At 29.7% G+C, this 12,671-nt stretch overlaps 1 protein-coding gene and 1 long non-coding RNA gene across 2 annotated transcripts in view; one reads left to right on the top strand and one right to left on the bottom strand.

The window, feature by feature from the left end:
* Positions 1-12,671, bottom strand: part of LOC142332974 (uncharacterized) — a 238,217-nt gene that overhangs the window by 69,804 nt on the left and 155,742 nt on the right. The window lies entirely within an intron of this gene.
* Positions 643-9,363, top strand: LOC142333278 (uncharacterized). The gene is made up of 3 exons (XR_012758578.1): positions 643-791; positions 4,632-4,808; positions 9,140-9,363. It is a non-coding gene; the product is annotated as an uncharacterized LOC142333278 (long non-coding RNA).

Consider the following 12,671-nt stretch of genomic DNA (forward strand, 5'->3'; position numbering starts at 1 on the left):
ATCATTCTTCAACCTACAAAAGAACCTTCACATAATTTATTTAAAATTAAATTAACATCCTTCCTCTGTAAAAAATAAAATATATATACATACACATTCCTAAAAAGTAATACTGATTAGATAAACTTGAACTTTCTGCTTTCTTAACAGACATTTACTTATTACAATATTAGAACGTATAACCTTCAAAATTGTTATTTTATATTGTATGTTTCAATTTTATTTATAAGTTTTGCATAATTTCTTCAAAATTATTTTATGTAATTATTATTTTTATATATGAATACATGGATTGTAAACACTTACTTTCTTCTCATTTATGATTCATGAAGTTCTTTTTAATGCTTAACTGATCATTGGTTTTTTCATTGTCACACTATTCTCTTCCAGTGAAATATTAAAGCAGCTGTTCTTTGTTATCAGTGGCAGTTCTTTGTTATCTGTTCTTAACATAATGTAAATAATATATAATTATTTTCTGATCAGAAAAACATATTTATTTACTTTGAAGTTTTAAAATTCAACTTAAGCAAATCGGTACTAAATACAATTCATTTTTTAAATACGCTCATTATCGGTTTACTTTTTCAAAATCCTTTAAACTGGATTTAAGAATAATTAATTCTAATTTCACAGATCAATTCAAGAGTTGGTGAATGTACAGATGATGTATATCCATATGTAGCATTATGTACAGTAGATGCAATTTGTAGAACAGCAATGGGTGTATCAGAAAAGCTCAACATGGAAATGGAGGTGATTTTGTTAAAAATTTGGAAACTGTGTTCAAGGTAAATTTATATGCAATTTTATAATCGGTATAAATCTTGATAATAAGTTTGTCTTTGCATCAGTACTAGATTGAAATATATTTATTAATTGGACTTAATGGATTTAAATCCAGTTATTATATGTAGAATAAGAATGTAAAATCTGCAAGAGTAAAATCCTCATCCTATTTATCAATATGAATCAAAAAATTTTAATAGTTACGTATTTAAGAGAGAAATTTAAACTAAACTTCTCCATTATATTCCCCATTGGGCTACCCCAATACACATTCACCAGATCATGATAATACTCTCTCCATCTATCTTTATTATTATTCTTCTTCACCATATCTTTTCCATCCTTGTTTTTTATCAACGCTGCTATCTCATTTTTATTTTGCCTCTTCTTCACCAGGCCGTACAATTGTTTCTTTCTACTACCAATATTCTCTTCTAAATCATTTACAAACTCTCTCCAACACCTCTCCTTATCTTCCTTTATTATCCTTTTTCAATTCCTCTTTTCTTCTTGACACATTTTGATTCTTTAGGCTATCACATCACCTTTCATTCTAGAAACACCCTATTCTTTTCCCTCTCTGTTTTTTATCTTACAAAACATCTCCATCTTTCTTTGTGCAATTTTTAATGTTCTGTAGCAGATTTTACCACATGGTATCTTTAAACTGTTTCTATTCCTTCTCCATTTCTCCTACCTCACTCCTTAGAATAATATGTTTTGTATTTTTCTTAAAATTACTCACAAACCCTCTTACTCTCACTTTCACTACCTGTGTTTAACATCAAATGCTTCTCCCAGGGCAGCCTCTATATCCATTAATTCTCTCTTTCATCCTATTTTATCAGGAATTAGTCAATTAATGACTTCCCAACGATCATCCCAACCATACCTTGTTTACTTTCACATTTGCTTTCAGAACCATGTCTTTTCTACAAGTTCGTTCCTTTGACAGTCATGTAACATATTTCCTTCCTCATTCCTTTTTCTCTAACCATATGAACCAACTAACTCCTCCATTCCTATCCTCTTCTTACCAATCTGTGCAATCATATCTCATGTATCTCATACCTTATTCTTTTTTATTAAACCTTCTACAACCTCCAGAAATTTTTCTTGATCATTCTCTTTATTTCCCTGTTGAGGACCATAGAGTTGGATAAATTCTCTAACCTCTCCTCTGATAGGAAAGCTTAATTTAATTATTCTATCATTTACATATTCCACATCTTTAGTCTGTTATACCACTCCTTTTATAGGATAATTCCTACTCCATTTTTACACTCTTTACCTCCATTCCACGCCAATTTATAGTATCCGCTTTTTTTTTATTCCCCATTCCATGCCATTTTGTCTCACTCAACCTAGGATATCCAAACCTTATGTAATCACTATGTCTATTACTTCCTCTATCTTCCCAGTTAATGTCCCACATTTGTATTCCAATCTTTAACTCTTTACCTTTCCTGTGCTGTTTCCCATCTTTCATTTTTCCTAGTAACCTATTTCTCATAGCACCCCTGGAAGTCCAAGTACTACACATTGCCTCAGGGGAACGCCCTAACCGTGGTTGTTTCCTAATCAAACTTTCCATAAGCTGTTCATACAAAGAGGTCGCTTTGTTTCAAAGCCATTTTTAAGCTGCTGGAAGCTATTTTATGGCCCACAGCCGTTATTCTGCCGCCACACATGAGGGATGAGTCAAATTATTTACTGGTAGTTGATACTCACCATTTCACAAGACTGTTTTTGGCTTAGTTGCATTTTTTAAGTGCACTGTTCCTCTTTCTTGACAGTATCTCATCACACCACTTCAGACCTTGCTAATTATTCAGGCAGCTTTATTCAGGCCTTGCTGCCTGTTACTGCTTATTCGGGTTGCCCCTTAATCTCAGCAAACCATCATACTGATACCTGTTCCCTTAACCTGGAATTACAACCAATGCTCACAGCTAGGGATCCCAGTCCACAGGACAGGATTTACTCAATGAGTAATTTTAAAGATTAAATTTCGACATTAGAAGGATTAAATTTGTATTGCTGCTGAGTGATTGGTACCGCACCATTTGAATATAAAATTTACAAATAGTTCTATCAGTGACTGACAGTTAGCATTAGAAGAGGAAAATGCTTACAAGATGCAGGTGTCTTATAATGCACCTGTGGAAAAGTGAATACCAGACAATGGGGACTTGTAACTCACAAAAATTATATGCATAAAAAATTGTTCCTTAATCTTGAGATATATTCAAAACCATAATGTCCTTAGACCAGACATCTCCAAGAATGTTCAAGATTGTTTCTAGGAGATCAAATATGGTATTTAAAGACTGTACATTTTTAGAGGTGAAAAGGTTGCTGCATATTATTAATTATACATCTCCTAACAACAAACGGAGTATTGATTGAATTATATGTCAAAATAGAGACGTTAAAATCAAAAGAGAGCATGTTAATAAAATCAATTATGTGTAAAGAGAATTGCAGAAGACTATTCTACACTTACCACATATGTCTGAAAATATAAAAAGGATGTGAATTCAATGACTGATATCTTTTTATAACCTCAGTGAAACCAGAACAACTTCCAAACTGTACACATTCATCATCAGATACCTGCTGTTTCTAACAGTAATAAAGATTGATGGATGACTACATTTATGAAATTTACATTTGTCAATCCAGAGCAACCTGATTTGGAATGTTCTGCGTGTAAATTTAATCTTAATCACACTAGTGGGGATGAATATAAAAACTATAATCTTTATAAACATTTAATTATAAGGTTCAATTATCTTAACATCTGGCACTGTTAGTATTATACAATTTATATAAAAATAGAGAATCCACTTACCAACAATTGTGAGTATCAACTATCCAAGCGCTTTCGGATTATTCCTCCATCATCAGGGATTACTGATAAATTATGAATTTTATAGTTGTGCATATAAATTTTTATAAATTTAATCAATACATAACAGTTGTAAACATCTTACTGACAAGATGTTTTCTTTTAACGTTGACTTATTTTAACTATTGACAATCAACTGTTATGAACATAATAATTTTAAATTTTATTTTAATTTTAATTCCCATTTATAAAAATGTTTAATTTTTATATAAATTTAATTATAACTATGTAGTTTGCTAAGCAAGATTTAATTTTTTTTCACAATGAGTTCAGGATATGTTATTACATAGGTTCTCTTTATAATTAAAATATGTTAATACAATCACTTCATTTTCTCTGAAATTAGGTTTAAGAATGAATATGACACAACAATATAGAATATTGAGCTACCAATATATAAACAAATTTATTCTGCTGATATTTAGAGTATTCACATATCATTTCAGCTATTTGACAGTTTCACAAATTACAAGCATCAAGAAGTACTTTACTTCTTTTAAAGAATATTAAGTTTTTTCATTAAGTGTAATTGTAAAATCTAATAAATAATATACATAGAAGTAATAAAAAACTATTTAAAAATATTTGATATCCTGAAAGTGGTGTATTAATGACAATAGCCTACTGGGTTATAGAGAAATTATTCCTGATCAACCAATCTAATTTTTCTTGTACGCTTGTAACCCATACTTCAGAAACCACCTATCTATTCTTTTCATTTCTAAATTAATTATCATCCATGTTCTACTACCATAAAGGATACACTTAAAAAATATTTTTAAGAAATTCTAAATCTAAATTTAATACTAGTAAAACGTCTATTTTTCTTGGAGGATCTTTCTTTTGCTAATCTACTTTTATATCTCCCTTGTGTCATCTACTCTTAGTAATAATGTTAAAGAAATAGGTTTTAAAAACTTTTTTGTTTAAGGTTTGGCAACAAAGAATGGTACAAATATGGTTACAAATACCAATATTATTTTCACTAAGTAATATAAAAAAAGTTCATGATGAAGCAGTTAAATCGACTCTACAGTTCACAGAAAAAGTTATAAAAGAAAAACATGAAGAATGGGAAATGAGCAAGGATGAGTATTATAAAAATTAGGTAAGTAATGGTTTCTCCTTCATAATTTTATTGTCTAAAATTGTCAGAAGTAAAATTGAAAAACCTTTGTTAAAAACTGATCTGGAATTTAAAATTTTTAAATGTTACTGGAAAATTGACATTGCATGATGGGAGTACATTTTATTGTATGAACAATCAGTTTCAATTATTTATAATTTTCAATTTTTCCAGGATGAAGATTAGATAATATTTTGACAATATATAAATTGTAAACTTATACTATGGCAACATTATTAGCAAATTTTCACAAAATTATTAATTGATGAGATTTCTTAGAAATGACATCAACAACACAGTGTAAATCTAGACCTACTGTAAGCTCTTACCTGTGAAATTAGAAATAAAGTGTTGATATCATGGATTCTAAGATGATAATATGAATTTAAAATCAACACAAGAGTGATTAATGTGCTATTTTTATTGTAATAGAACCAAATATAGACACTGACAATAATGTTACATCAGATCTAAAATCGAAGTAGAGTTCTATGTAGAAAAACCTTTTGATTAAAACTAAATGTTTAATATTTAAAAAGCTCAACAATTATATTATTTGTACAAACATTTACTGTATAGTGTATAATTTATTTTACACCGGGTTGGCCTAGTGGTGAACTCATCATCGCCAATCAACTGATTTCGAAGTTGAGAGTTCTTTTCTAGGTTCAAATCCTAGTAAAGGCAATTACTTTTATATAGATTTGAATACTAGATTGTAGATACTGGTATTTTTTGGTGGTTGGGTTTCAATTAACCACACATCAGCCTAAGACTGTACAAGACTACAATTCATTTACATAATCCTCATTCATCCTCTGAAGTAATACCGTACAGTGATTTCGAAGGCTAAACAGAAAAAAGAAAAAGAAAAAGGTGATTTATGAACAATGTAACAAACTATAAGGACATTTTCTACTAGTGAAAACAAAGAAGAATATTTATATAAACATGGGTCTAGAAATCCTTTGTTAACGAGGCTAAGATTTCGTCCTGATTTCTGCACCTTTGGTAAAATTAAGCCAGACTGTATTCTTGGGACCCAAATTAAGGGATAAATTCAGTGATTTTATAGGAAATCTGACCTAAAAAATAGAAGAAAAACATAGGTCCCACAACTATATTTTTAGTAGTTTTTGAGAAATCTGGGATAAAAGACAATGATTTACTGAGAAAATTTCAAGTACCTACACACAGACATACACAGACAACACAGGTCATCAGAAAAAGAAATAAATAAGTTGGAACTGAGATAAAAGTAGATGAATTAGAATGTATTTTTTATGCTGAATCTTAAAATGAAATCAATTTTTTTCATCACCCTCAGATTTTTAGTTATAACCCTTTAAATTATTGAGAAACTTCTTAAATAATAGAATACAAAAATAATAATAATTACAATTAAAATTCCTACTTTTATTTTGCAGGCATTTATGTTTATCTTAATTCCTTTTTTCTTATTTTCCTTTTGTCTTCAGTGAAGTCTTCTCTTTTTATCATTCAGCAGCAGTCACTCATTATAGATTCATCCCATCTGCCATGATAACGTTCCATCTGCAATATATCTTGGTGGAACCTTTCTCCTTGTTTGTCGCTGATGTCACACAAGTTTAAAGGAAAAAATCCAAATGAGAATGTAAAAAATCAATTTCAATGACATTCTGCAGCCTAAATTTTTGTAATTCACTAAGAGTTCATTTATAAGCTGATCATGATTTTTTGTTTTCAAGAAAATCAGTAACAACATTTTTGAATGATTTCTATGCTGCCACTTCTTGAGGATTCAGTTTGTTGTCAAATATATTTTCACGAATTAATTTTCTTATTTGTGGCCCGATGAATATTTCCTCTTTTGATCTGGCTTCACTTAATTGTGAAAAAACCTCAGTTAAATGTTTAAAGTCACCTCCATCTTTATCTAATGTTTATACAAAATTCATCAGGCCTACTTTTATGTGTAGAGGTGGTAAAATAATACAATCTGTTTTGACAAGGGGAATATTGACAATATTTTCCATTCCTGGAATAAACCAATTTCTTTTTGGCCAGTCTTTAACTGCATAATGTTTATCTGTAGCCCAACTATTCCACACACATATATTTTGTAAAGCCGCTCTGGAGACCAAGAAGAAGCCCTATCACTTTCAGATCAGCAATGATTTGCCATGTTCATCATACTTAGTAGCTTTTAAAATTTTTGACATACTTCTCTATGTTTCTTTCGTTCCTGCAGCATGTGCTACCGGTATAGAAGAAAACTTATTCAAGCTATGCAATAATAGTGCCCGTAAGCTGCTTTCTGATGAATCTATGCACAAACGCCAATCATGAACAACATATTCAATGTCCAATTCAGACATCTCCCTAACATCATGGCAGGAACAAATTAAACTATCTCTTCTAAAGTATTTCAGTAAATTTTTGTTTCGATTTCTATATACTGAAATTTTAGTTTTGTTGTTTAATAAATTCCATTCTTTAGGACATGAACTAGGAATTTTGTATGTTGTTTCAACAAATACAAGTCACGAATTAGGTCGCTCAGTTCTGCTTGTGTGCTGAGGTGAGGTTAGGTATTTGATTCTTCTGGAATGTAATTAATATCTATTGAAGTAGAGGATTCATTGGTTGAGCCTTCTGGGAAATCAGAAATTTCTTTCCAAGAAGTTGGAGCAATCGGAATCAGTAAATCAACACCATGAAGTACTGATCTTATAGCTGAACGAACATTTGGGTATGCAATACTGCTTTTATTATTTGTTAAGCAAAAATAGCAGTCATCATAATTGTTAGTAAGCTGTCACCAAATCATAGGTATGCCAAAACGCAAATGCTCTTTTTTCCTTTTAACCACTGTGTTAGTTTAATGTAGCACTTGATACATGCTATATGTGGACCCCAGGATTTATCTCGGTCTCCCAAGGGACAGTCAAAATAATGTCTGTAAACAGTTTTCAGCAGATTTGATAGTGGTTTTTATTAACTTTTGGTGGCGAATTCTCTGCAAAAGTAACAAAAAATATTTGGAGAATTTTTACAAAACCGATTTTTATTTATTGTAAAATTCAAAATGTTTTAATGAAAGCAAGTAAACTGAAATACTACAAAAATACTTAATTATAAAAATAATTAAGTTTTAATTTGTTAATACTTACTTACTCAAAATTCTTCATAAAATTGTTTCCCATGGAGTGCAATAAAACACAAACACACATACACACAGCTTAACAAATCTTGATGTTCAATAAAATAATACCAAAATTTGTTCTGTCATAAAAATCTTTCACTACATCTATAGCATTACTTATAAACAATTTTGTTGATTGTTAGAAACAATCTTTGTAATATATATATGTATGATAAAACCACTACCACAATTAAAGAATACAGCTAGTCATACCAAGAGCTACAACATGAAGAAAATTTCATCATGTTGAATTGCTCATTATCTGACTCTCTGACTTTTCTATACATGTCTGGCTTGGCATGAAATGACAGCATTCAACTGTTATGTATCAAATACGGTTCTACAGCATGCATTGCAATATAAATCAGATGTGAGCAAACATACAGAGATTCTAACTTATTTGTATTGTTCGTTCCAAGAATAATGGAATAAATAAATTTAAGGTGTTTTGTAACTTAAGAATGTTACGTGATGGTTTGTTTCAAAATAGATATTCAGATTCAGCATACAAATTATTATATAGAACTCCCTGTTCGGTTCCAAATTTTATGTTGACCAGTGTAATTAATTTTTTTTTTTAAATTAAAGTATTATTAGCCTGTATGCAATTTTGTTGTTTATTTCTGTTTTCCATAAGAACTACAGGAAGTTTAAACAGATTTCTAGTTCTCTTGCATAAGTTTTTTATATGTTTCTTGTATAGGAGGCATTTTATCAAAAAAAAAGATTTTACGAAGAAAACTTCAAGTAAATAAAATTTTCAAAATCTTATATGAGAGATGGTTTTTTTTCTCTTTTTTTATGACTGAATTTTCTTTCTTTGTACTAGACAAAAACTGACAACTGAAAAACACTGGAACAACTGTGAAAAACTTATCCAATAGATAATCTCAATAGAGATCTACAATTATGTAGAAACAAAATTTACATCTTATTATGTTTGAGGTCTTAACAATATATACTATCTTTCATCAGGAAAGAAGTAGACAAAGAAGACAATCGACCAAGGTACTGCTTATGTTCAGGATAATTTATTCAGGATTCTTCTTAACAATAAATTGTAAGCCTTTCATTAAAAGATATTTTAAAGATTGTAATTAAGTAAAACTTTCTTTATCGTTTACAGAAGATGGTGGTAAATTGGCATTCTTAGATTTGATGTTAGGTAATGGAATGACTGATAATGAATTGCGAGATGAAACAATGACTATTATAATTGGTGGCCAAGAAACTACAGCTACTGAATTGAGTTTTGCACTTTTAATTATTAATCGCCATGCATCCAGATGTACAAGAATTGGTATGTATTATTTTAATAATTTAAATATAAACAGTTAAGAAATTGTATTTTAATTAAGACTGCTTTTGTCATTTATAGTGATAAAAATAATAATTTCTGTGGATCAATATGCTCAATTTTAAATCATCTAAATAAAAAGAAACACTATTTTTTTTTACATTTTAATTTTTTTGTTTATTTTTAAATTATGCTTTTGATTATGGTGTAACCTCCAGAAAAAAATAAAGGCATCATTAGTGTTGAATTTTAACAACTTCATAGATATGATTTTTTTTTTAATTTTAATTAATGTAACAAAAATAAGTTGCAGAAAGCACTACGTAGATTTATTTATCAATAACAAATTAATTGATTAATGATAATACAATTATAATATAATCAATGGTACAAAAAAACCAGGTTTATCCATCATATATACTGCAGGTAATATTTTTTCCAAGCAATATTTATGTTGTTCATAAATTACATGTAGACTAAAAATTTAATAAAATAGAAATAACCCATAGCCTTACCAAACATTCCCTTAAGCCATTAAGAACATTCCTTTAAGCCAAGAAGAACAGAAATGGATCAATGAAAATATTAATAAGATTACCAACTTACAAATTCTGTAAATAAAGTAATGAGACTAGTTTTTTTGGCAGCCAAAGTAAACATACAATTATATGAACAGCTGATTTATATTCAGTATTAATATTTTTAGTCTATTGTTACCACATGAGAGTAAACAAACTTTTTGTGAAACAGGTTTTTGTTGTGCATTACAAAAATGAGTGATATTAATTATATACAATATTGTGCAATCAAATTTTGTGTTAAACTCTGTGAGAACGCTACTGAAAATGGCGTATGGAGATGATGCTCTGTCATGAGCCCAATTTTCAACATGGTTTAAAACGTGTGTTCAAATGGCCAGGAATCAGTTGCGAACGATCCACGCTCTGGAAGACCATTAATGTCAAAAAGTGATGACAATGTTGAACAAATCTTGATATGATATGGCTTGATAATCTTGACTTGATATGGTAAGACCAGCGATTAACTGTCAGCATAATTGCAGAACAATTGAATTTGAACCATACCACTGTCCATCAAATTTTTACAAATGAATTGGACATGAAAAAAGTTTGTGCAAAATTGGTCCCAAAATACCTCAATGTTGAACAGAAAAACAACAATGTGGGAGTGTGCCGTGATCTTTTTGGATGAATTGAACTAATCCTGATTTACTAAAACTAATGTTATTACTGAAGATGAATCTTGTATATTTGAGTACGACCCAGAAACAAAATGCCACAGCAAGGAGTGGCACACTTCAAACTCCCCACATACTAAAAAAGCAAAACTGAGCAAATCAAAACCATGCTAATTTGTTTCTTTGACAGTAATGGCATTGTCCATAAGGAGTTTTTGCCTACAGGACAGACTGTAAATCAATATGTTTACTGAGAAATTCTTGAAAGACTGCGGAAAAAAGTTGCCTGCATGAGAACAGCCACCAAACTGGATGCTGCATCCCGACAATGAACCTTGTCACACTGCACTCACAATTAATAATTTTTTGGCAAAGAAAAACATTACTGTAGTTCCTCAACCACCTTATTCACCTGACTTGAGTCCCTGCGACTTAAAAAAAACACCAAAGGACACCATTTTCGAACAGTAGAAAACATTAAAAAAATGTAACTGAACATCTGAATGATATTCCAGTTTCTGAGTTCCAACACTGCTGTGAAGAATGGGGAAACCATTTGAAGCATTGCGTGGCTTCCCAAGGGAACTATTTCAAAAGTGTTAGAGTCGATGTATAATTGGACTGTAAATAAACATTTTTTCTGAACCATACTCATTAGTTTATTTATAAACCTCGTATATCTGCAACAACAAAAATAAAAAAAAATCCATTACTTCCCAATCATTAAAGTTAACACCAGAACCTGTTTCTAATTAACTACCCTAACTATCTATAAACCTGGAGAATTCTACAAAAAAGCATCAGTTTATTATATACCTCCTGACTACATTTCATCATTTGATGTACAAAAAGATGTAAAATTCTTTCTTGTTTTCCTAATACTAAATATTACCTATATTTCCGAAGATTCTCTCGCACGCTGATACAAGCATTATTTTCTCTGCAAATCCTCTTCTAGTGGTCAAATAAAAAATAACACAGTATGTACCCTCTCAGCTTACATGAAATATTATAAATAATTCTTATTTTTCCTAACCAGTGATTTTTCATGGGAACAAATGTGTTAAAAAATCCTCTATGACCATAATTAATGGAGTTATGTGACAGATAAACTTACTAACAAGTTTATTGTTTTACCTCCCCTGTCATGCATCTATAGTTTCATGTTATAATGTCCTAGCAACTATTCTATCATTCTACCTTTTCTTTGAAAATATACTTTCTTGAAGAGCCTTCTAATCAATCAGCGCACATCTTAATAAATCATTTAGTATTTTTCTAATCAATTTTTTCTTTATGCAATAGAATCTTACAGATTCTATTGCATAAAGAATCTTATGCAATAAGATTCTTAAGCATGTTAGCTTAGGAACATGTAAGTTTCTTTGAGTGAGAATATTTTACATTAACTACTTACAGACAAATACTTCTTACAAATCAAACCTGACTCATATTTGAACAAAAAATATATAAATAAAAATAAAAAAATAATAAAAATTCTATAATTTAAAAACCATCCTCCTGATGACTTTTCTATTAGTAAAAATCCTGTTGCCTCCAACTTATTGATTCATATTTCGATCATATAAGTAGCATTTACATAATATTTCCATTTAAGAATGAAATGTAAATGAAACACCCAACGTTACTTGCTAGCTGTCTCATAATTATCATTACATCAAACCATTAATGCAAAAGCATACTGTATAACAGTTTACTGTAATTACCATAGGGTTAAATTTGATACAATTATCTGCATTAGAACAAGCAGTATTTTTACTTTCTATAATATTTTAAGGAGGAATTATACTTTCTATGGTATTTTTCTATAGAATGAGGAATTTGATAATGAAATCTAACAGTATATTCTTTACTAGGGATTATAAGGCAATACAACCTTTTATGAATAAAAATGTTAAGATTTTCATGAATCTTTCTTTCTATTATAAATAAAATATGTGACTGAAATAAATTTATACACAGTAAACATCAATCAACAAAAAACTAAGTTTTAAAAATACATTGAATTGCACGAGAATGACCATTAACTCCATTAACAAGTATTCAGTAGGGTACATTATGAATGAATGATCAAATAAAGTAATTTAAAAAATTTAATTAATTATGACTTAGTATAATTGATTTTATTAAAAAAGTCTCTTT

The sequence above is a fragment of the Lycorma delicatula genome, chromosome 12 (assembly GCF_047948215.1).
Source record: "Lycorma delicatula isolate Av1 chromosome 12, ASM4794821v1, whole genome shotgun sequence".
Lineage (NCBI taxonomy): Eukaryota > Metazoa > Arthropoda > Insecta > Hemiptera > Fulgoridae > Lycorma > Lycorma delicatula.